General features: G+C 37.4%; 1 long non-coding RNA gene across 12 annotated transcripts in view; it reads left to right on the forward strand.

Annotated features, from left to right (window-relative positions):
- The window catches only part of LOC139439036 (uncharacterized), a 172,003-nt gene that overhangs the window by 76,307 nt on the left and 71,519 nt on the right, over positions 1–24,177 (forward strand). For 4 of the 12 annotated variants that reach the window (XR_011648853.1, XR_011648855.1, XR_011648857.1 and 1 more), the window contains one exon: positions 491–567. The exons of 1 other annotated variant lie outside the window; for it this stretch is intronic. This is a non-coding gene — a long non-coding RNA (uncharacterized lncRNA). Of the gene's footprint in view, positions 1–490; positions 610–9,969; positions 10,028–24,177 lie in introns of all 12 variants that reach the window. 7 more of the 12 variants (XR_011648849.1, XR_011648846.1, XR_011648848.1 and 4 more) reach the window with 4 other exon arrangements.

A 24,177-nucleotide genomic window follows, 5' to 3' on the forward strand; every position in this document is an offset into this window, starting at 1 on the left:
TGGAAAGAGAAAAATTATTTTTAATCCCAGAGATAACAAATGTTCATATTTTGATACTTGTATAGAATTGTATGTATTTGTTATAGTCTGAGTTTTTTCACTTAAACAGTGTATCAGGACCACTTTCCTGTATCAACAAATATTACATATACTGTACAACATGATTTTTGATGGCTGCTTAGTGTTCCATTGTAGGAACTTGCCATGACCACTTTGTTAGGCCTCGAGGCTTTTTTCTCCTTGTCATAAAAATTGTAGAACCCAAACTCACTGAAATTTTATCAGCCTATAAATGAAATTGGAGTCACATTAACATTGAGTTTTAAATTATGATGTCTCATACTGCCCCCTCCTCCGCCTGTCCATGTGATTGGATAATGTTTAGTCTTTGCCTCCTCTAAACCCGTCTGTTAGTTCTGGGAGGCCCTGGAAATGTCTTCCTTGTGTACAAGAATATGTCAATATATGTCTTTTGCTCTTGCACCTCAAGGAAGTCCCTGTCAACAAGTCATTTGAAGAGGGTCCTTGATCCTGCTGCTGTTGTTGGCACCGTCTGAATCTCTGCAGGTACTTTGCAGTGGGCACAGATCCTGCTACTACAGTTTTCCGGTAAAGAAATGGGCAGGATGTGTCTTTCCCATTTTGAGTTGGATTTTGTTTCCTACATCATAAAACAGCAATGTGTGTGCTTAGAGTTTCACCAGGCATTTCATGAAAATAGTTCTTCAGCTTCTGGATCTGACTCATTCCTCTTTAAATTAATGCTTCTCCATGCTCAATGCACATTAGAATCATAGATGGGTCTTTTAGAGGATATGCAGATGCCTAGGTCCCGAGTGGAAATCTGGTATGTGTGCATTTCAAAAGGCTGTCAGATGGTGGTGCAGTATTCAGTAGATCCTGTTGGTATTCAGTACAGGTCTTCTCTGCTGGCATTGCATCTGTCACTCAGTTTCTGCAGATTACTTATCCTTATGATCTTTTCTAGAGTATCACATTTGGATGATAGTAACGAATGTACACCTTAATTCCTCTCTCTTTCTTCCTCTCTCTCTCTCTCATGCACACACACACACAAACACACACACACACAATGCCTTTCTTCTTCTATCAGTAAAATAAAACTTCCACTTCTAACAGTAAAACAAAACTCACATGCAAATCAATTCATCTACCACTCCCTCCTGCTTATTTATTGACCTGTCTTTGAACACATCTCTCTTTATGTCCTAAGTGCAATGACCATTGCCAGCTGGCTTTTGATTAATATTGCCAGTACTTTTTCTGGGAATTTGTTTAAATTTATACTCCAGAGCCAGCAGTGTAAAAAGATTCCCCTTTTTGCCATACCCTTACTAGAATTGCTTGACTTTCTAAGTTTCTGTGAGGGAAGGAGTCAAACAGACGTAAAGGGTGATGATATTCTATGGTTGCCAAAAGTGGAAATGAATAGGCCTAACCAAAAGATATGGGTTTTCGAGGATTCGGAATGAGATCTCCTTTGGGCAAGGAAGATATCCTGCAAAATATTCTGTAAAATAACTCATATTTTCAATTTTAAAGGAGAGACATGACTGTTATCTAGGTCAAGATGTTTTCTAGATTTCCCTGTATTTTCAACTCTACAAGGCAGAAAAGGGCTCATAGAGTTAAGTTCTGTTCAAGGGCACAAACTCAGTCATGCTGTTATGGGATACAATAGTAGAAGGAAGAGAGTACGTTGCCTTGACTAAAACAAAAATCTCTTTTCTCCTCCTTCCTTGGAATGTTTTTCCCTGAATTAATTTTTCTCTGGAATTGAGTTGTAAGCACAGCTGTTAACATTTGTTTTTTTGAAATTGTGAAATTTGGGTATGGACAGAGAGGGTTAAACTATAAAAGAGGCCAAGTTAGTGGTTTGATTTGAAGCCTGAGATGTGGCTACCGTGAGCCAAATAGACCCTGTGGCTTCAAAGGAATACAGCCCCATTCTTGGGATCAAGGACTTTATAACAGAGTTTAAGGTCAAAGTTCCAGAACCTAGTAATTTGGTCCTTTGTCCTATATATCTGTCAGGGACTATTCAAGGCCTCAAGTTTCTGCTGTAGCAGAACGGGATTATATGTTCAAATTCCTGGGTTCTGGCCAAGTTCCCTCACATCTCAATACAACTGCAGTAGATTTCAGCAGGATTGTTCTGTTGGTAAAAATGTGACTTGTTAGATAGTTGCGGCAGGCACTTGACCTTTATATATAAATCTTTTTGTTCTCTAGGGCTTTGAGAACGCTCCTAATAATGTTTTCTCCATAAACAAATGGATAAAAAATTTCTGGACTCCTTTACCTGCCAATTGTAGGTACCTGCAAGGGGGTAAATTCAGTTCTCTGCTATAGGAGTTCAGTATTGTGTAACATTCTGATTTTCTTGGATGTTACAGACCTATGCTTTGTGAGGATTTTTTCGGGGGAAGGAAGAGATAATAGCAATTTCAATTACCTTTGCCTTAATTCTCTTGAGGGAGGAAATCTTGGAAGACCTATGTAAGAATTACAATTATCTTTTGGTTCCTTGCCTTGGGGGCACATGAATCAATCTATTGAAGCTTATCCTAGAAGTAGATGAGCATAAAGAGACTCCAGTTATTTGTATATTGTCCCTTTATAGTCTCTTCTTCCAAAACTTCTTTTTAAAATATTCAATATGACCTGGCCAAGGATCAGAGAGGGACTGGATGCTTTTCCCCGGGTGACACTCCCTGCTCAGAAGTGGCTGCAATCAGGGCACTGTGTACAGCAGAGGTCATGGGTTCTAGTGCACAAATATCCTCCTAGAGGCACTGAATTGTTCTGGGAAGAAAGAGAAGAGCTGTGTGCCAGCAGTAACCTTGGGCTGTCTTTGAAACTGACCTTATTAAATTTCTGCTGGGGTAATACACTCTGGGGATCTCCTGAATTTATTGAATGGATAAAAATAAACTGTTAGTGTCTGAGCTGATTTTAGTTAGTAGAGCAGGGTTCATGAGTGGTTAGCAAGGCTTCTGTTTCAGGCTACGAGAAAAGGTCATGCAGGGCTAATGCAATGCTGCAGGCATCGGGTCCCTCTGGCCTGAAACATAGACTCTCCTATTCGCCCCTCTCCTGTTATTTCTTATCCCCATTTGTAAATACAAAAAAAAAAGTTAATATAACTTTTGAAAATGACTAAATATATAAAAGCTGTAAGAAAAGAAGTAAAAAAAAAAAAACCGCACTCAATTTCCCTCTCTTCCTAAGGAATACATTTTATGCTGTGGGTTGGGGGCAGAGGGGGCAGGCTACAGCTTCTTCTCAATCCTTAAGGCTTGCTGTTGAGTTTTTCTTCTCTTTATTTGGCCCCAGTATCACACTTTTCAGGCCAGTGATTAGGGCTTGGACTTAGAATGTTCCTGAACCTCAGTCACTGACATTATTCTAGGTATTTTCACAGGACTATTCATTAGCTATTTCACATGCAGGACTCCTCTCACCCAGTGTTGTCAATGACTGTTAACAGAAATTAGATAGAGGCAAGTACTTTTGGATTCACAAACAGAATCTACAATTAGACTTAGCCAGGTAAAAATAAACTGGCAAAAGGAAAGAACAACTAATGACAAACGTGTGCCTAACAAAATGCTGAATAAGAATAAAATGATAAAACAATATGAGTACACAGCCCTTGAGCTTGCATGCCCCTCGGGATCTGCTGAAGGTCACTGGCAACAGATGCAAGTGTCCATGTCCTCGCCAGGCTGGGTTTCCCCTATGGAGTTTGCTGAGTGGTAAAGACACCTGGCAGGGAGACCAGGTGGAGTGTCACATGTGAGATAGGTAGATCACTCCAGGCTTTGCAAGCCATATACAATTTTTTTAAATTAGAGAAGTTGTGCTTTTATAGAACAACCATGCATAGAATATAGGATTCTTATATACCACCCTAGCTATTAACAGCCTGAATTGGTGTGGTATGTTTGTCACAATTGATGATAGCACGATTTTATAGTTGTACTTTTACCTATAGTCCCATGGTTTAACCTAGGATTCACCCTTTGTGTAAATTCATGGATTTAAAAAAAATTTTATTCTGTTACTATATATGCACTCTAACATTTCCTTTTTAAATCACATCCAGATATATATTTCAATGCTGTTAATTGCATTCACAATGATGTGCTACCACTACCACTGTCCATTACCAAAACATTTCCATCATTCCAAATAGGATCTTTGTACCTTTTAAGCTTTAACTTCCCATTCCTTATCCCCACCCCATCTCCTGGTAAACTTTATTCTATATTCTAACTTTATGAGTTTGCTATTCTAATTATTCCAAGTCAGTGACATCATGCAATATGTGTCCTTTTGTACCTGGCTTATTTCACTCACCATGATGCCTTCAAGTTTCATCCGTGTTGTCACTTGTTTCTGGACTTCATTCTTATTATGGCTGATTAATACTCCATTGTGTGTATATGCAGCATTTTATTTATCCATTCATTGATTATTGGACACCGGTTGCTTCCATCTTTGGCAATTGTGAATAATGCCACTAAGAACACTGGTGTGTAAATATCTGTTTGAGTCCCTGCTTTCACTTTTTGGGGGTACAAAAAATTGAAAGCAGTGGGATTGCCAGGTCATATGGTAGTTCTATACTTAGCTTTCTGAGGAACTGCCAAACTGTCTTCCATAGTGGCTACACCAATTTACATTCCCACCAGCAAGAAATAAGTGTATCTCTTTTTTTCCCTATCCTCTCCAAAACTTGTTATCTTTTTAAAAAATATATATTTTTAATAATAGTCAAGCTATTGGGTGTGAAATGATTTCTCATTCTGGTTTTGATTCGCATTTCCCTGGTAGCTAATGATGTTGAGCATTTGTGTCTTCATTGTATATCTTCTTTGGAAAGATGTCTACTCTTGTCTTTTCCCCATTTTAAAATTGGGCTGTTTATCTTTTTTTGTTAAATTGAAGGATTTCATTATGCATTATGGATAGCAAACCTTTATCAGAGATGTGGTTTCCAAATACTTTATCCCATTGAGTAGGTGGTCTTTTCATTTTCGAGATGAAGTCCTTTGAGATGCAAAAGCTTTTAACTTTGATGAGGTTCCATTTATATATATTTTTCTCTTGATGCTTGTGCTCTGGGTATAAATCTAAGAAACCATTGCCTAACACAAAGTACTGAAGATGCTTGCTTGTGTTTTCTTCTGGGAGTTTTATAGTTTGGGTTCTTATGCTTAAGTGCTTCATCCATTGTGAGTTGATTTTTTAATAAGGTGTGAGGTAGAGGCTCTCTTTGCTTTGTAAACGGAGATCCAGTTTTCCCATCACGATTTGTTGAGGAATCTATTCTTTCCGAATTGAGTGGTCTTTGCCCCTTGTCAAAAATCGGTTGGCCCTAAGTATGAGGGTTGATTTTTGAGATTTCAATCCTATTCTATTGGTCTATATGTCTACCCTCTGCCAGTCTCAAGCTGTTTTTATTTCTGTGGTTTGTAATAAGCTTTAAGGCAGGGAAGTGTGATTCCTCCTTCTTCATTCTTCTTTTTCAAGGTGGCTTTAACTATTTGGAGCACCTTACGCTTCCATATAAATTGGGTGATTGTCTTTTCTATTTCTGCACAGAAGGTTGTTATAGTTTTGATTGATATTGCTTTTAATTTATTAAGTGCTTTGAGTAGGATTGACATCTTAATGATATTTAGTGTTCCAATACATGAACATATAATATCTTTCCATGTGTTTAGGTTTTCTTTGATAGCTGAGTTCTATAGTTTTCTGTCTATAAGTCCTTTATATTCTTGGTTAGATTTATTCCTAGATTATTTGATTTTTTAATTGCTATTCAGAATGGAATATTTTTCTTGATTTCTGCTTCTTATTGTTCATTACTTGTGTATATAAACACTATGGGTTTTGGGGTGTTGATTTTGTACCCTGCCTCTATTAGTTTGCCAAAGGGTTGCTGATGCAAAGTACCAGAAATGAGTTGGCTTTTAGAGTGGGAAATTTATTTATGGGTAAAAACTTATAGTTCTGAGGCCTCGAAATATTCAAATGAAGGCATCACCAGAGATGCTTTCTCTGGGGGCTGCCATATGGTGAAGCAAGGCGGCTGCTGATCTCTGCCAAGGTCTTTGCCTTCATCTCCAGAATCTACCTTCTCCAGGAGCTGAAGAGAACCAGGCAGAGAGCTTGTCCCTTACTGCGCCTCCTCTCTCAGTCTCAGCTGTTCTGCTTTCTTCCCTAGTTCAGCTATGAGCTATCAGGCATATGGCTCATCTCTCCCTGGGCCTTAGCCCTTTGAGTCTCTTGGGCTTCTCTCCTTGAGCTTAGCAGTGGGTGAAACTGGAGTCCTTTCTCTTACATGGCAGGATCAAATATGGCAGCTTCCTTTTCTCTGTGTCTCTATTTCTCTCTGTTTCTATCTATACTAGACTCAGCAAGAGACTGGAGACTCAACCTAAGTTATGCCTCACCCCTGACATAGTCCAATCAAAAGAGTCTCACACCCATAAGAATGGATTAGTTCAAAAATATAAACTTTCTCTTTATGGTATTCATAAAAGAATTTCAAACAGTCATACCACCACTTTGCTGAATTAATTTATTAGCTTGTTAGTCTAGGCATTTTTTATGTGTATTTTTCAGGATTTTTTGTATTTCAGATCATGTCATCTTCAAATAGGGGAAGTTTTGCTTCTTCCTTTCCAATTTGGAAGACTTTTATTTCTTTTTCTTACCTAGCTGCTCTAGCAAGAACATTCAGTACAGTGTTGAATAACAGTGGACATCCTTGTCTTTTCCTGATCTTAGAGTGAAAATTTTCTGTTTTTCACCAGGAAGTTGGATGTTAGCTGTTGGCTTTTCATATATGCTATTTATCATGTTGATGGAGTTTCCTTCTCTTCCTAGTGTTCTAAGTGTTTTTATCAAGAAGGATTTTGTCAAATACCTTTTCTGCATTGAGATGATCATGTGTTTTTACCCCTTCATTGTGTCAATGTGATGTATTACATTAATTGATATTCTTATGGTGAATCAACTTTACAACCCAGGGCTGTATCATACTTGATCATAATGTATAATTCCTTTAATTTGCTGTTGGATTTAGTTTGCTAGCATTTTGTTAAGGGTTTTTACATCTATATTTGTAAGAGTTATTGGTCTGTAGTTTTTTTGGGGTATCTTTATCTGGCTTTAGTATGGGGTTTATGCTGACCTCATAGAATGAATTAGGGGCTCTTCCTTCATCTTCAAATTTTTTGGAAGAATTGGGCAGAGTTGGGGTTAAGTCTCCTTGGAGTATTTGGTAGATTTCCCCTGTGAAGCCATCTTGTCCTTGGCTTTTTTTTTTTTTTGGAGGTTTTTTATTATTTATTTAGTCTCTTTGCTAGTAATTATTCAGTTGAGATCTTCTATTTCTTGCTAGTCAATATAGGTAGTTTGTGCATTTATAAAAATTTGTCCATTCCATCTAGGTTATCTAATTTATTGGCATGCAGTTGTTCATAGTATTCTTTTATTGTCTTTTTTATTTCAGTGAGTTCAGTAGTAATGTCTCTTTTTTCACTTCTGATTTTTGTTTTTTGTATTCTTTATTTTTCTTTGTTAATCATAGCAGTTTGATATGGTTATAAATTCCAAAAATAGATATTGGATTACTGTTGTAATCTGGTCTGTACCTGAGCATGCTGGAGCTATGATTACGGCTTTGATTGGGCCATATCATTAGGGCATTGTGTTCCCACCCCTTAATGGGTGGAGATTCACAGATAAAGGGCATGGGCAAAGGACAGAGTTGGGGGTTTTTGGTGTTGGAGTTTGATGCTGAAGCCTTAAGTTGGAACCCCAGGAAATAAGCTCACAGAGGAAAGATAAGCTAGCCCCAGGAAGAGAGGAACCCTGACTCCAGGAAGCAGCAAGCCCTGGGAAGGAAGGAACCTTGAACCCAGAAAGAAGCAAGACCCTAGAAGGGAGGAATACAGGAAGCCTGAACCCTCACAGATGTCAGCAGCCATCTTGTTCCAACATGTGAAAATAGACTTTGGTGAGGGAAGTAGCTTATGCTTTATGGTTTGGTATCTGTAAGCACCTACCCAAATAAATACCCTTTATAAAAGCCAGCCAATTTCTGGTATTTTGCATCAGCATCCCTCTGGCTGACTAATACCTTAGTCTAGCTAAAGGTTTATCAATTTTATTGATCTTTCCAAAGAACCAACTTTTGGTTCGATTGTTCCTTTCTATTATTTTTCATTTATCTCCACTCTAATCATTTTTATATCCTTCCTTCTGCTTGATTTGGATTTAGTTTGCTCTTCTTTTTCTAGTTCTTTGGTTTTAAGGTTAAGTCTCCAAATTGAAGTCTTCCTTCTTTTTGATTGCAAGCATTTAGAGCTATCAATTTCCCTTCAATGCTGCCTTTGCTGCATCTTGAACAGATACACTTTGAGCAGATACACTCCTGCAGGAGCTAGCCATGAACCCATGTCTGAAAACAGAATTATAAATCTAATTCAAGAGACCAATGTCTTTCCCATCCTTCCTTGCTTGCATATGGGTGTGGAAACATACCTGAGGCTACTGTCTGGCATAGAAGATTGGGGAGGGAATTAAAAGGAAGCTTAAATGAAAGGAAAAGAAAGTAGGATGGCTATGTTTCTGCCATTAATCTTAGTGAATATTGGATTCTAGGAGGGAAGGATAAGAGGCAAGGAAGAAGGAAAAGGAAAAGCAGTAAAGCACAAAGAATAAATAGAATGGCACAAATGAGGGGGTGATGCAAGGATGTTTCTGGAGAGGCATCTCCCTGTGAGGATATGTACTGTAGGGAAATAAACCACTGTAGATGTGTTATCCATACTTCTTAGATATTAGGAAGCAATGGCATAAAATTCAGTCCAATTAGTAAACTATAAGGAGATACATTATTACGACAGACACCATGTGTCATCTTTTGAGGGATAAGAAAGTGAAAGAACAATCCCTCCCTCTAAGGGGATTGTAATAAGATAAGAAAGATGTCACATTCACAAAGAACAATAATAATTCATAGCCCACTCAAGGAAGAGCTAAAATAACAAGCAAGCAGCAGTGTGGGACCAGGGAAGAACCGAGCAATGCTGCCTTTGGAAAAGCCTCATGGAGTAGGTGTGAATGCAAAGAACAACCAGGACTTCAGCCAAGAGAGATGAGGGGAATGGCCTAGCTGACTGAGGAGAGAGCTTGTGTGCTATGTGGTCTGCGCTGAGTAAGGCTGCCTGTGTTTGAGGAAAGGTGAACTCTTATAAGGTCAGAGCTGAGGATGAACAGTGAGTGGTAAGACTGTGTGGGAAGGCTAGACCCAGTTGTGCAGTCAATAATGTCAGGTGAGGTAAGTGTGAGTTGGCTATGTGTATGATGGGGACACATGATGGAGGTTAAGGAAGGGAGTGACAGGAATACATCTGTGCCTAAGGAAGATGAAAATAGAAATAATATACAGGATGCATTAGTGAAGGCAGAGACTACAGGTAGGGAAGGTTGCAAGACAATTCTCCAAGTGTCATTTTGCATTTTCTGCATGTCTTGTAAGCAGAGGCACTGACTACTTTTGTTCCAAGCTATCTTTTTTATTTTTTAAAGATTTGTTTATTTATTTATTTCTCTCCCCTCTAAGCCTTGGAAGATATTGCATCCCCCTGCAGAGTAAAGGGTAGATTTGCTTACAGTCTTAGAAAATAGAAATAGTATCTTCCTCCAGAGCAGAGAACAAGCAGGCTTGCTGCTCGTTGTTAAAGATTCAGGTTCTCTAAGCTCAGGGCTTCTTCCCCCTTAATGCAATCCACTGCATATGCAGGCATCCATCTGGGCCCATCTGCGGCGCCTCCATAGAATCTGGCAATTAGGGCAACTGGCACAGAGATGTTGCTTATGTTGCTTGCTGTGCTGTAATAAGTTACTTTGTCTCTTTCCCAACAGTCTTGTGTCTTCTACCATAATCAATAAAACCATGGGAGGCTAACCTGTTCAATGCAAGGTAGGGAAAAATCTCATATCCCTCACAGTTTTTAATGGGGGGGATACTTTTAAGAACCCATTTTAGTAATCTTGATAGTGAAGATTGATTTTATTGTGGAGATAAACTATTGTTTTATTTAATTTTGTATCCAGGTACTTGACATTTACATATGGCTAATATAACATCCAGAAAATACATTTCCTTTATTCCAAATATAATGTGGGAAACAGACACCCTGACCCAATCCCATTCTTGATCCTCAGTTTATCCCTCACCTAGGTCCTAAGTCTCACTCATTAGAGACTGAGAACAGAAGGATTGCTCCAGGTAAGGGTGGGTAGCAGGTTGCCTATTATGTACAGAAATTTTGCACATTGAATTTGCTCTTTCCATGTGCCTAAATGAAACCAAAGTAGATGTCCTAAATGGTCTTTTTCAAATTTAACCATTGAGTGTTTAGCCAGAAATCTAGCCCTTAGTAGATGGTCAAAAATATTTATAGACGGAAAGAACCAGTGAAATAAAGTGTTTGAGATTCAGAAATGTAACTACTTGGGAACTCTTGTCTTTATCTACCCCAGTACCAAAGATAGTGCTGCTTTATAATTTATTTAATTCATTATCTTTATACAAGGTGACCAATGACAGATACATTTAGGAGTGTCTCTGTGTGAACCTGAACCTCAGTGTTCTTGCTGTGAAATGAGTGGGTTGGACTTATCTTTAAGGTTTCTTCTAGCACTGGATTCCAAGAAGCACAGTTAATTGAGTTAAATGATGTTTTCTCCACACTGTTTTTTCCCTCCAAAAGTTTAGTCAGAAAGTTATACTAATTAGAAAGAAGGAAAGCTGAACAGAGTATGTGAGTATGTTAATAAACTTCTCAGGTTTTTTGGTTGTTGTTGTTATTGCTGTTGTTATTTATAGTTGTTTGACCACTTTCTTCACATTTGAACAAAGCTTAAATGAAAGGGAAGCCAATTCTTAAACTTCTAGCAATTACCTAATATCTTTACTCTCTTCTAAACATGACAAAGAATGGATTTTATTAAGGATTCTGTCCCATGGGCATGAAGATGAGCATATTCTTACTAAACCATAGAACAGAGGTTTAGTGCTGAAACTTTGTCTGGCATCCTTGTTATCTGCAAGTCGTCATTAGGTTTTTTATTTGCTAGAAGTGTGAAAAACCAGATAGAAAAAATTGGCACTGCTGAAAGGACTGTCTTATTAATTGTGATTGTACAAAACCAGAGACCTGATGCTGCTGTTTCTCCTGCTAAGTGTAAAGAAGGACATATGGCTGGGTGAGCTCAGTTTGTTGTACTACTTTTTTAAAGAGGCCAAGATCACAGTTTCAAGTCCAATGTGGACCTGTCAGGTCTTCTCTATTCTACCCTGCCCCACCATTTTACAAACAGCACCCTAACTGGAAGTCAGGTCCTACTGATGGTGTATCGGTTATGACTTTATGCCTGATAAAAGGTCACTGCATTGAATCTACTTCTGTTCTGTCTGCTTTTGGTTCATTATCTCCTTCTATGCCAATGTGATGTAATTCAATAAATAGTAATTGCTTTAATGTGTTTAGACATATGTGCTGGGCAGGAGCGTTTGACCTGAGAGTATGATATGATACCTACTCCATGAGAAACTTATAGCCTTGAATAGAAAGGCAAACACATGAAACAAATAAATCAAAATAAGCAAAGACTAAAATAGCATAGTGTATGTCTAAATACCCAGAGTTGTGGTTTATACCCACATTTTCTTGAAATAATTTTATTCATCATTTTAAATTTTTAAGTCAACTAATGTTTATCTAGAGCAAATCATCTTTACTTCCAACTAAGTTGTTTATGATATCAGCCTAAAAATAAAATATCTGTGTGATTCTGTCCTTGGAAATGCTACCCTGAGCACAAGTGCCTAAAAATTTGTGCAACGTTTGGCAATTGGAACAGCTCCCCCCTTCCACCCTTCATCCTGGATGTGTATATTTTTTATCTTTACAATGAATCAGTTATGGTATCAGTTTTTAAAGTGGTCTTTGAAAGGTTGATTTTCAATGATATTCAGTATTTATATCAGTGTTATACCTTCAGGAATAATTATTAAATCTTTCTCTCTTTTTAAAACATTCACTGTTTATGCTATACATTTATCCAAGTTGTCCCCAGTTCCTGAAAATTTTCCCCACTTCTATGCTTCTCCACACACATCTGAATTGTCTACTTGCCTGGCTGAGTCTAACAAATGTTCTAAGATGCACCCCAGGCATCCTTTGCTCAGTAATTTTACATTTTTTCTGAAAACGTTGCTACTAAGTGAAATTTATGTAATTTTTTTTTCTTTAATTTGAATGTGTGTTCCATCTCACCACAGATAACCAAGCATTTCACAGCAATAGCAATAGAACAATAAAGGCCAGTTTATATAAATAAAAAAAAACAAGTTTGCAAGTGAATAAATACTGAAAATTTTTGTACATGCTGACTGAGGAAGAAATGACTTGATGGTGAATGATGGGCATGGGAAGGTATGAGGGAGTCATTCTTTGAATGTGGATTTTTTTCGGCAATGTTTTCCAATTTTTCAATTTAAATGTAGTTCATGGTTATCTTGCAATCAAATTGTATTAAAACCAAACTCGTTGAGGAAGCAAATGAGGTTCAAGCAACTGGCACCCACCTACCTATGGGAGGTCCTGAGTTTGGTTCCTGATGGCTCCTAAGAAAGACAAGCCAATGCCGTAACAAGCAGATGCCACAACCAGGAGACAGCGCAACCAGCAGGGAGTGAAAGTGGCTCAAGTGGCTCAAGTGAAATAAACTCTGCTCTCAAGAGTGCTTTGAAGCCTTGGAAACAGTGCTTGTGCACATTTTCTATGAAGAGTCACAGATAATCCTGCTTTTTTATCTCACTCACTTGGCTTTCATACCAAAAACAAAATGTCTTGAGTTAATCTAGATATGGCACACAATTTAAATTTTTGACATATTTTTTGGTCAAAAATATGGTCTCTGACTTCTGACTATATGATAAGAAAACACCTGGTGGCAGACTTGGCCCAGTGGTTAGGGTGTCCGTCTACCACATGGGAGGTCCCAGTTCATACCCCAGGCCTCCTTGACTCATGTGGAGCTGGCCCATGCGCAGTGCTGATGCATGCAAGGAGTGCCCTGCCAACCCCACAGGCAAGGAGTGCACCCCGTAAGGAGAGCCGCGCAGAGTGAAAGAAAGTGCAGCCTGCCCAAGAACGGTGCCGCACACAGAGAACTGACACAAGATGACAAACAAAAAGAAACACAGATTTCCGTGCCGCTGACAACAACAGAAGCGGACAAAGAAGATGCAGCAAATAGACACAGAGAACAGACAACCGGGGTGGCGGGAGAAGGGGAGAGAAATAAATAAATAAATCTTTAAAAAAAAAAAAAGAAAACACCTTTTTTTAAAAAGATTTATTTATTTCTCTCCCCTTCCCCCCTACTCCGGTTGTCTGTTCTCTGTGTCTGTTTGCTGCATCTTCTTCTTTGTCCACTTCTGTTGTTGTCAGTGGCATGGGAATCTGTGTTTCTTTTTTTTTTTTTAAGATTTATTTATTTATTTCTCTCCCTTCCCCATCCCCCGGTTGTCTGTTCTCTGTGTCTATTTGCTGCATCTTCTTTGTCCACTTCTGTTGTCAGCGGCATGGGAATCCGTGTTTCTTTTTGTTGCATCATCTTGTTGTGGCAGCTCTCCTTGTGGGTGGCGCCATTCCTGGGCAGGCTACACTTTCTTTCCCACTAGGTGGCTCTCCTTACGGGGCACCTCCTTGCATGTGGGGTTCCCCTACGCAGGGGACACTCCTGAGTGGCAGGGTACTCCTTGCACATACATCAGCACTGCACATGGGCCAGCTCCACTTGGGTCAAGGAGACCTGGGGTTTGAACCGCCCGTGTGGACCTCCCATGTGGTAGATGAACGCCCTAACCACTGGGCCAAGTCTGCTTCCCAAACACTTATGAATTTGACAAAAATTATAATTTCAAACTATTATTTCTTATAGTGTATTTGTTTAGTGTGCTTTTGGATGAAAAAAAAATCACTATGATGAAACTAAAAGAGCCACCATAACTTTTTAAGATGGGTCATTATGAAAATTCTCTAATGAACAACAGTTATGGGATGTAATTATCTAGTACCTTCTTTGGATTCTAGCCTTGTGAGATATCCCTTCCCTTTATTTTCTTGACTCACTCTAGACCTTTTCCATCTCTTTCAACAATGCTTTTAATGATCCCTTTGTGTATTTCCTCTACTAGTCTGTTAGATCTTTGAGTTCAAGGATCTGTCTTATTCTTCTTTGTATCTCTATGCCTGACTCATAGTTCTTGATTGAATTAATGAATGCAGAACTCTCCACATTCACATTGACATCTGCCTTCAGGGAAGAGCAGGTTTCTCTGTTTCCTACTCAATGAACAATGAAAATGGTTACCTGTCTTATATTACTCCAGGTAACATTTGATAGAAAATTCCATGTTTGAGAGATATCTTCTCCCTCTAAAGTACTCTAGTGATCAAAGATTTACTTTTTGCTTTGAAGTTGCCTACATTTCAGCTGGAATATTGGGTTTCTCTTTTTAGTGATTTGAGACTGTTTGCTCCTGGTGGCAGATGGTGTTCTCCTTCACTTAAAAATGAAAATATATTACAACTTTGTCAAAGCATGTGCCAGTAATGTTACTCTTGGGGAAAGTCTTCCAAATGACATGCCTATCATGAGGGCATTGATCTGGAGCGTGTGTTCTATCTTTACAAACCTCAAATTCACACATGAAAGACATTGGTTTTGTATTAAATTATTGTGGGCCCATAGGTTCAATATCTTTAAGAAATAAAGAAATGATACATGGGAAAGTGAATATTTTCACTCCTCTTCAGGGTTCTAAATTGCATTAACAAACCATAAGGGTGAAAAATTTCCATTTTCTTTATTTAAAACTATACATTTTGAATTGATTTCTTCACATACTGACAACCAACCAAGTGTTCTTGGAGGTTTAACATATGCTAGGAAACTGTGCCTGGGAGAACACCCAGACTATCTTCTTCCAGGCCCTCAAAACATCAGGCTGTGCTGTGTTAATGTCCAGTTTAGCATAGGGATATCACTGTCAACAGAGTTGCACATTAATTTTAATAATGAAAATGGATCTTGTTGAGCCACCGTCTCTACCTTCAAATGGCAGCTGATGGTCATTAGAAAAAATAAGTGTCTAGAGGTATAGATTGTGGGTCTGGAACAATTTTTTCTTTAAATCTTGATAACATAACCTTGGCTTCATTAGCACTATGCCCAAGCCTCATGGAAATGGTCATTTGATGCATCATCATTTCAGTGTAATGGATACATTTCCACCTTTGCAAGAGGTGGTCTTCTGATTTGGACTCATTCCTGTAGATCATATAACCACAAATTAACGGCAGCCAATGTTTATTGAACACTGTCCTAAGAAATTTAAGCTGTTTGACTCAATTAATCATTATAACAATCCTATTGAAATGTATACTTTTATCATTATAATTCCTTTTGTATATATGAAGAAATTGAGTCACACAAAGATTAAATAAATTGCTCAAGGTCCACATCTAGAGTACATGGTAAGGAAAGGCATTCAGATCACGAAGTCTACATTTTCAAATCACTACACAGTACTGCCTAGTGGAATGATAATATTACACTTGGTCTGAGTTACCTCAGCTTTTTATTTAGTCTTTAGCTTACAAGAATGCTATCTCCACAGAAAAAGGATAAACATATACCTTTCCCTTAAATATGTTTCTTTTTTTCTCTGGATAAGTTACACACACATAAAGACTAATAACACGTCCTTGTAGCCATTGATATGTTCTGCAGCTAACAATATATGAAGGCAAACAATATGTTCTGGAGAGTTAGACTAAAGGAGAAAACATAAATCAACAACATTTTAACAATGGACATAAAACACCTCTTACTGTTTGTTTTGATAAACTCAGTGCCGATTCATGATAAGAACTCTTAGGGAAACGGACTTTGGCCCAGTGGTTAGGGCGTCCGTCTACCATATGGGAGGTCCGCGGTTCAAACCCCGGGCCTCCTTGACCCGTGTGGAGCTGGCCATGCGCAGTGCTGATGCGCGCAAGGAGTGCCGTGCCACGCAAGGGTGTCCCCCGCGTAGGGCAAGGAGTGAGCCCGGGAGGAAAAGCCGCCCAGCGTGAAAAGAAAGAGCAGCCTGCCCAGGAATGGCGCCGCCCACACTTCCCGTGCCGCTGACGACAACAGAAGCGGACAAAGAAACAAGACGCAGCAAATAGACACCAAGAACAGACAACCAGGGGAGGGGGGGAATTAAATAAATAAATAAATCTTTAAAAAAAAAAAAAAAGAACTCTTAGAAAACCAGTAAGAGAAAGCAACTTTTAAAATCTGATAAAGGGCTTCCATAAAAAATATATATAACTAGCATCATCTTAAATGGAGAGGAAATGGGAACATTCTTTTTAAAAGTCAAGAAAAAGATAAAGATATACACAATCACCACTTTTTAGTCAACATTGCACTAAGGTCCTAGCCAGTACAATAAGAAAATAACAAAGGATTGGAAAGGAATAAATAAAACAAATTGGACATTTTAGAAAACTAGGGGAGTATGACAATATGGTTGATTCGAAGAGCAATCTATGGCAATTACAATGAGAAAAAATCTTAAAAAGAAACTCTTATTTTTTTAAGATTTATTTTTATTTATCTCTCCCAACCCCCTCATTGTTTGTACTTGCTGTGTCTATTTGTCTTATTTGTTTTTTTTAGGAAGCACTGGGAACCAAAACCAGGACCTCCAGTGTGGGAAGGAGATACCTAATAGCTTAAGCCACCTCCATACCCTGCTTTGTTGTGTCTCTCATTATGTTTTTCCTCTTGTGTCTCTTGTTGCATCATCTTGTCACCTTAGCTCACCAAACCTGCCTGTCGTTCCAGGTCACCATCCTGCTCATCCTCTTTATGAGGCACTAGGAACCTCTGCTCCCTGCTTTGTTGTATCTCTCATTATGTTTTTCTTCTTATGTCTCTTGTTGTGTCATCTTGTTGCATCAGCTTGCCATGCCTGCCCATCATGCCAGTTCGCTGTCTTCTTTAGGAGACACCGGGAACCGAACTACGGATCTCCCATGTTATAGGCAGAAGCTAAATAGCTTGAGCCATATCTGCTTCGCAAAAAGAAACCATTTTAATTAACAACAAAACAAAGCATATACAGTGCTCAGTAGTAAATCTAACAAAAGATACAAAAAGACAACTTTACTGAAGAATATTAAATAAGTTCTAAATAAATAACTATTCCTTATTAATGGATAAGAAGACTTACTATTACAAAGATATCAATTCTTCTCAAATAATTTAGAAACCTAATGTAACTCCAATCAAGACCCTAATAAAATTATTTGAAAAATTGATTCTTAAATTTATGTGGAAGGGGCAAGGGCCAAAAATAGTAGGAACACGTTTTCAGAAGAAGAAAAAGAGAGGACTTCTCTTATGAGATATAAAGACTAATTATAACACTGTGGTAAATAAGACATCATGTAATTAGTCAAAGGGTCAAAAACTAATCAGAATTTCAGAAACATAGGGATATATAAATGTGGAAATTTGATATTTAACAAAAGTGGCATGGCACTGTTCAATAAACAGAATTGGGAAAATTGTTATCCCTATGGAAAAAATGAATTTGAATTCCCATTTTAGATTATTAAAAATCCAAATATGAGATGTTCAAAAACTTAAATATCATCAGCAAAACATGAATGGTTCTGGAAGAAAATACAGTTGAATATCCTACAATGGTTTCATAAATAAGCACAAAAATCTCTAGCCATAAGAGTAAAAAGATTGGTAAATTAAACAACAATAAAATTAAGAAATTGATTTCAACAGACAACATCTTAAATAAATTGAAAAATCAAGCCATGACCCAGGAAAAGATTTGTCACATATATAATGAAGGAATGGTATCAATAATAAATAAAGAACTCTTACAAATCAACAAGAAAAAGATAAGGAAAATAGCAAAAGATATGAATAAGATTTTCAGATAGGAGGAAATAAAGTGACCAATAAGCATGTAAAGAGAGTCTCAAGCTCACTAATAATAGTGAAGTAAAAATCAAAACCATTATGGGATAGTATTTAACTCATATGTTATAAAATTTAAGAAGTATGAAATTTTCAAGTGTTGGAGAACATGTGGATCAATCAGAGCTCTTTTATATTGCTGGTGGGAATGTAAATTAGCATGACAAATTTGGAAAACAAATTTTATTTAATTTTTAAAGTTGAGTATTTTCATTCACTACAGTTATTTTACTCTGCCAGAAGTCTCATTCTTAGATACATTCCCAGAGAAACATTTGCAAAGGTGTATTAGAGGACAACCACTGCAAAAAATGTTATTAGTAGCACTGTTCTTAACAAAAACCCAGAAACAACCCAAATACCTTATATGTAATTACATTTTCATGTATTCACACAATGGTATATTACACAGCAATGAAAATGATTAATCTACTTCTACATAATCATGGATAAATTTTAGTAACTTGATGACTGAAAAACTCAATTCCCAGAAGACTTATATAGTATAATATTCTTTTTTAATACCAAAGAAAAATTCTATATATATTCTAAAACTAAGGAAGAAGCAAGTCATTGATGAACACATATTTGAGGATAATATTTATTTCAGGGTGGAAAAGGAGTCAGGGGGATGAGAAGACATAAGCACACAGATTTAAAGTTTTTCATAATGTGGTAGTTCATGACTTGGGTGGTGGGTTTGTGGTTAATTATGATAAATAAAATAAATGAATGGATGAGTTGACAAACAATCTAATGAAATAAGAAAAGGATGCATGTGGGTCAATGATGATAGTATATAGTGAATCAAAGAATATAATTCTAGTTACCTAACCCTTTCCCAAAATAAGAAAGAGTGAATGACCTGTAAAATTCGAAACAATACATTTTTAGGGCTTTAAATATTTACATCAGTAGTTCTCAACTAGAGGCAATTTTGTTATCCAGGGAACATTTAGTAATGTATACAGATATTTTTATTTTCACAGGTAGAGAAGGGATGCTACAGATGTCTTGTAGGTAGAGGCCAGACATATTGTTCGACATCTTACAATTCAGAGAACAACTCCTGACAACAAAATTCAATCGAAAATATCAGTGATATCAAGTTGGGAAATTCTGATTTAGACAATTTGTTTATGAATAGATGAAATGTTCTGGTTAATTAGTGATACAAATGAGATACCATTCACTCATTTGACAGGGGTTTACTGAGTAGGTCATGACTCCTGACTTCAAAGAATTCTAACAGTTTTGGAGGACACAATCATGTAGACTGTACTTATACCAAAAATATAAGTCCTCTAATAGAGGTGGGGAACAAGGGATGAAAGAGAGGAGAATATGGTGAATCTTTAAAATGTCAAGCTTCTCAAGTTCACATTTAACAGGAGTCTTAAAGATTGAGGAGGAGCTTAAAAGTGAACAAGAGTTTTAAAGTCATCTCAGGCAGTTGTAAAACATGTTCAAGAATCAAGTGGTACAGAATAACTAAAAAAGTTACATTGTGAAAGCAGATGAGTATGGACTATGATTGGAATCTAGAGAAGAAGGGGTAAAATGGTGAAAAGTTGGATTGGGGCAAAGAAGCATGGGCTTAATCATGAAGGGTGTTGTATAATGTACAAAGCAGTGTGGACTTTGTTTTGTAGGCAATGCAGAGTCAATTTACGGTTTTAAATAATGGGTTTAAACAACAGGGAGTAAATTTTGAAGAATAATTCTGATCAAGACATGTGGATCTTTGATCTTTGTCTCATGATCAGACTGAAGGCAGGAAGGATTGGAATTCCAGAACTTGGAAATGAATGGGACTTAATGGAAGGAAAAGGAGGAAAAAGCATGGTTCCAGGTTTCTAGTAGAGTGCCCAGGAAAGTGACAGTAGTATTGACTAAAATAGGGAATAAGTATAGACATATATGTCAAAAGAATGTAGTAAGTTAATTTAGAAAATATCGAATGTGTCTATATGCAGTTAAGATTATTTGTTTTAAGCTCATAAGAGAGGTATGGGTATAAGATTTAAATTCTAGAGTTAAGACATGGGATTGGATGAAACTGTCCAGAGAAAGAGAGAGCGCTGAGAATAAACCCCTGGGAAATCTCAACATTTAGGGGAGGGTGGGGGAGAAAAAGAGGACCTAGAAAAAGACTGGAATGGGTAATCAGAAAGAGGAAAATTCTAACAATCAATATGGGGCAAATAAACCTATGATAAAATTTCAAAAAGGAAAGGGAGTCATTCTGATGAGAGTTCATATAAGTTAACAGCTGAAAAGTGTTCTTAGGGCAAGTAATGTACTTATTGGAAGAAATATTTCCAGAAGCTAGTTGGGATAGAGAGTTTTATGTAAAGATTTGCTTAAGCTACAAAAATTGTTTATTAAACACTGATGGATAAGAAAAGACAGGAATTGGTTTGCTCCTGAGTGTGAGATACAAGGATATGGAGGAAGAAAAGGAGAAGAAAAGTGAAGCCAAGAAAATGATTTTGTGTGGTACTGCAAAATGGAACCCCTGTTGGTGACCTCCCTGTCTGCAGTAAGATAAATAAATTCAGGAAGTTCCAGGTTGGTATAAATTTCCTGTGGTTTGCAGGCACTGAGTTTTGTGTACATTTGGACATGGAATAAAAGAGGAATAGCTCAAAAATGGACAGAGCGAGTGAGAGAGAAGACAATGTGGATAAACAAAAGAGCTTCAAAATTCATGGAACTTGTGGGAGTCCATGAAATGGACTCAATTCAAGTTAAATAGGTCTTTCAAGACAGAAGGCCATAAAACACATGACACACATGCACACATATATGGTTGAATTATGCTACTTAGAAAAAAAGCATATTCTTAATATCATTCATATGGAAAGTGGTGTGTGTGGATGTGAATCTATTGTAAGACTTTATAAAGATGTTATTTTTAGTTAAGATGTGGCCAATGGAATCACATCAGACTTTAATCTTTTGGAGTCCTTTGTAAGTAGAATGAAATTTAGACATAAAGAGAAAAAGCCACAGGAAAAGCCAGAAGCTGTAAGTCAGTGGAACAGAAGAAAAAGGAATGTACATTATCATGTGACAGAAAAACCAAGAATCTAAGGATCACTAGCAGATAGCTTCTTTTTTTTTTTTTTTTTTTAAAGATTTATTTTTATTTATTTAATTCCCCTCCCCTCCCCTCCCCCGGTTGTCTGTTTTCTGCGTCTTGTTTCTTTGGTCCGCTACTGTTGTAGTCAGCGGCACGGAAAGTGTGGGCGGCGCCATTCCTGGGCAGGCTGCTCCCTCCTTCGCGCTGGGCGGCTCTCCTTATGGGTGCACTCCTTGCGCGTGGGGCTCCCCTACGCGGGGGACACCCCTGTGTAGCACGGCACTCCTTGCGCGCATCAGCACTGCGCATGGGCCAGCTCCACACGGGTCAAGGAGGCCGGGGGCTTGAGGGCTTGAACCACGGACTCCCATGTGGTAGACGAACACCCTAACCACTGGGACAAAGTCCGTTTCCCAGATAGCTTCTTAAGTTCACAGTCTTTAGGGAGAAAGTTTCACTTTGCTGACACCTTGATTTTGAACTTCTCCTAGCCTCAAAACTGTGAGCCAATAAATTCCTGTTGTTTAAACCAACCCATTGAATGGTATTTGTTTTAGCACTAAGAAATTAAAACAAGAAATAAAAGGCAACATTACAAATAAAAAATGCAATACTACAGCATTTATATTTACTCATATAGTTGCCTATACTGGTGATCTTTATTTCTTCCTATAGCTTCAAGTTACTGTTTAATATTCTTCTCTTTTAACATGAAAGACTCCCTTTAGCACTTTTTGTAAGGCAGGTCTATTAGTAATGGAATCCCTCAGCTTTTTGTTTGTTTATCTGTAAATATCTTAATCTCATCCCTATTTTTGAATCACTGCTTATATATTATTCTTGGATAACAATTTGTTTTTTCTTTCAGCACTTTAAATATGTCCTCCCACTGCCTTCCAGTTTCCATAGTTTCCTATAAGAAATTGGATATTAGTCTTATTAAGGATCCCCTGTATGTGATACCTTGCTTCTCTCTCACTGTTTTCAAGATTCTATCTTTGTCCTTGACATTTGACAATTTGATTTTAATGTGTCTTGATACAGATGTCTTTAGGTTCATCCTGCTTGACATTCATTGAGTTTTTTGGAGTTGCATATTCACATCCTTTATCAGATTTGTGATGGTTTCAGCCATTATTTCTTTTAGTAATTTTTCCTGTCCTTTTCTTTTCTTCTTCTGGGATTTCTATGTTGTATATATTGGTATACTTGATGGTGTCCCATGTTCCACAGGCTTTGTTCCCTTTCTTCTGCCTTGTCCAATATGCTGTTGAATCATCTGCAAATTTTTCATTTCAGTTATTGTACTTTCCAGTACCAGAATTTCCATTTCATTTTTCTTTATAATTTCTATCTCATTATTGAAATACTTATTTTGTTCTTATAATGTTTTCCTAGTTTACTTGAGATATTTGGCCATGTTTTATTTTAGTTCATTAATATTAATTAAGGGAATTGGTCTAACATCTTTGATTAATAATTTCAGAGACTGAGCATCCTCTGAAATAGTTTCTGTCAAATTCTTTTTTTCCCATGATTGGGCCATAGTTTCCTGTATCCCTGTATGTTTTGTAATTTTTTTGTTGAGAACTGGACTTTTTGAGTATTTTGTTGTGATATCTCTAGAAATAGTTCTCCTACTCCTCTCCAGACCAAGAACAAGAAAGAAAGAAGAAAAAAGAGAGATAGAATAAAAAGAAATACTAAAAAACAGACTAAACTTGCTAAAAAAATGCTTTGGCTCTATTTCCTGGTAGATGTTTGCATGAGATCTGAAGCCACTGCTGCCACCACAGCCAAAATCAAGGCTGGCATCCACACTGGCCCCTAAGGTTCTATCATCAAAAACACCCACACAGAAAAGGAAAATAGAAAATAACCAGAGAAGGTGCTTTAGATCTTTATGTGAGGCTGGACGATGCTGCTGACTAGAACCAAAGCTGGGCTAGTGTCTGTGCTAGTCCCTCAGGAATCTCCCCTATCTGACTCTGATTGTCGACCTTACTTTTTGAAGGATAAGGTTTTCTCTACCCACCCTGACCCCAGCTGGTCACTCTTGGAATCAGGCAGTGTTTCTGCAAAGGCTGCTGTTTCCATAGCTGCTTCCATGGTACTGGTATGGGGGCTGGTCACTGGTTTGAACTTTCACCTATAAAAACTGAATTCTCAACAACCTCTCCTTTGTGCCAACATTCTTATGGTTGTTCTAAATGACCAGTCTGGTTCCAGGGTTACCAGCCTTTCAATTCCAACCCATTTTTCTAGCTCATTCATTTTTCTGGTGGAGGGCATGAACTGTAAAATTTCTTACTCTACCATTTTGCCTACAGCTATATTTTGATTAGGAAAATCTTTTTGTGCTTCTTGCTAAGTTACTACATTCAATAGAAGGTCCTTAGGCCATTCAAAATGATTTTTTTCCAAGATCAATTCTAAGTAACTTTTACAAAGCTGTAGCCAAATTTTGTCTCCTTAGTTAGGTTTCAAGATGCTTTAAAATACTTATTTGAAGGATATAATCAAATTATCTTTTGGTGACCAATAAGTACTCTTCTTTATCCTTGATCAGTTGTCATTTTAATTATGTTAGAGGTTATATTAATGTGGATGAATTTACTTTTAGAAAACTACTCAAATATGCATGAATTAGGAAAAGAAAAATATTTCAATATTCAACAATTTGGTAAAATATGTACATATTTTACAATGGTTAAATCTCAAAAATATTTTTTGCCCTGATCATGTCATTGGTTTCTTAATAGGAACTTTTACATTTTCTTCTACTAGGCCTGAAGACCTATGAATAATTTCCCCCTTAAATAGAATTAAATTCAGTGTTTCATCAAGTCTATTAATGTAGACCAGGGGAGGAATTTATAATTGTATACAGATACAATAGCTCATCTATACATTATTTG

Source organism: Dasypus novemcinctus, chromosome 5 (assembly GCF_030445035.2).
Source record: "Dasypus novemcinctus isolate mDasNov1 chromosome 5, mDasNov1.1.hap2, whole genome shotgun sequence".
NCBI lineage: Eukaryota > Metazoa > Chordata > Mammalia > Cingulata > Dasypodidae > Dasypus > Dasypus novemcinctus.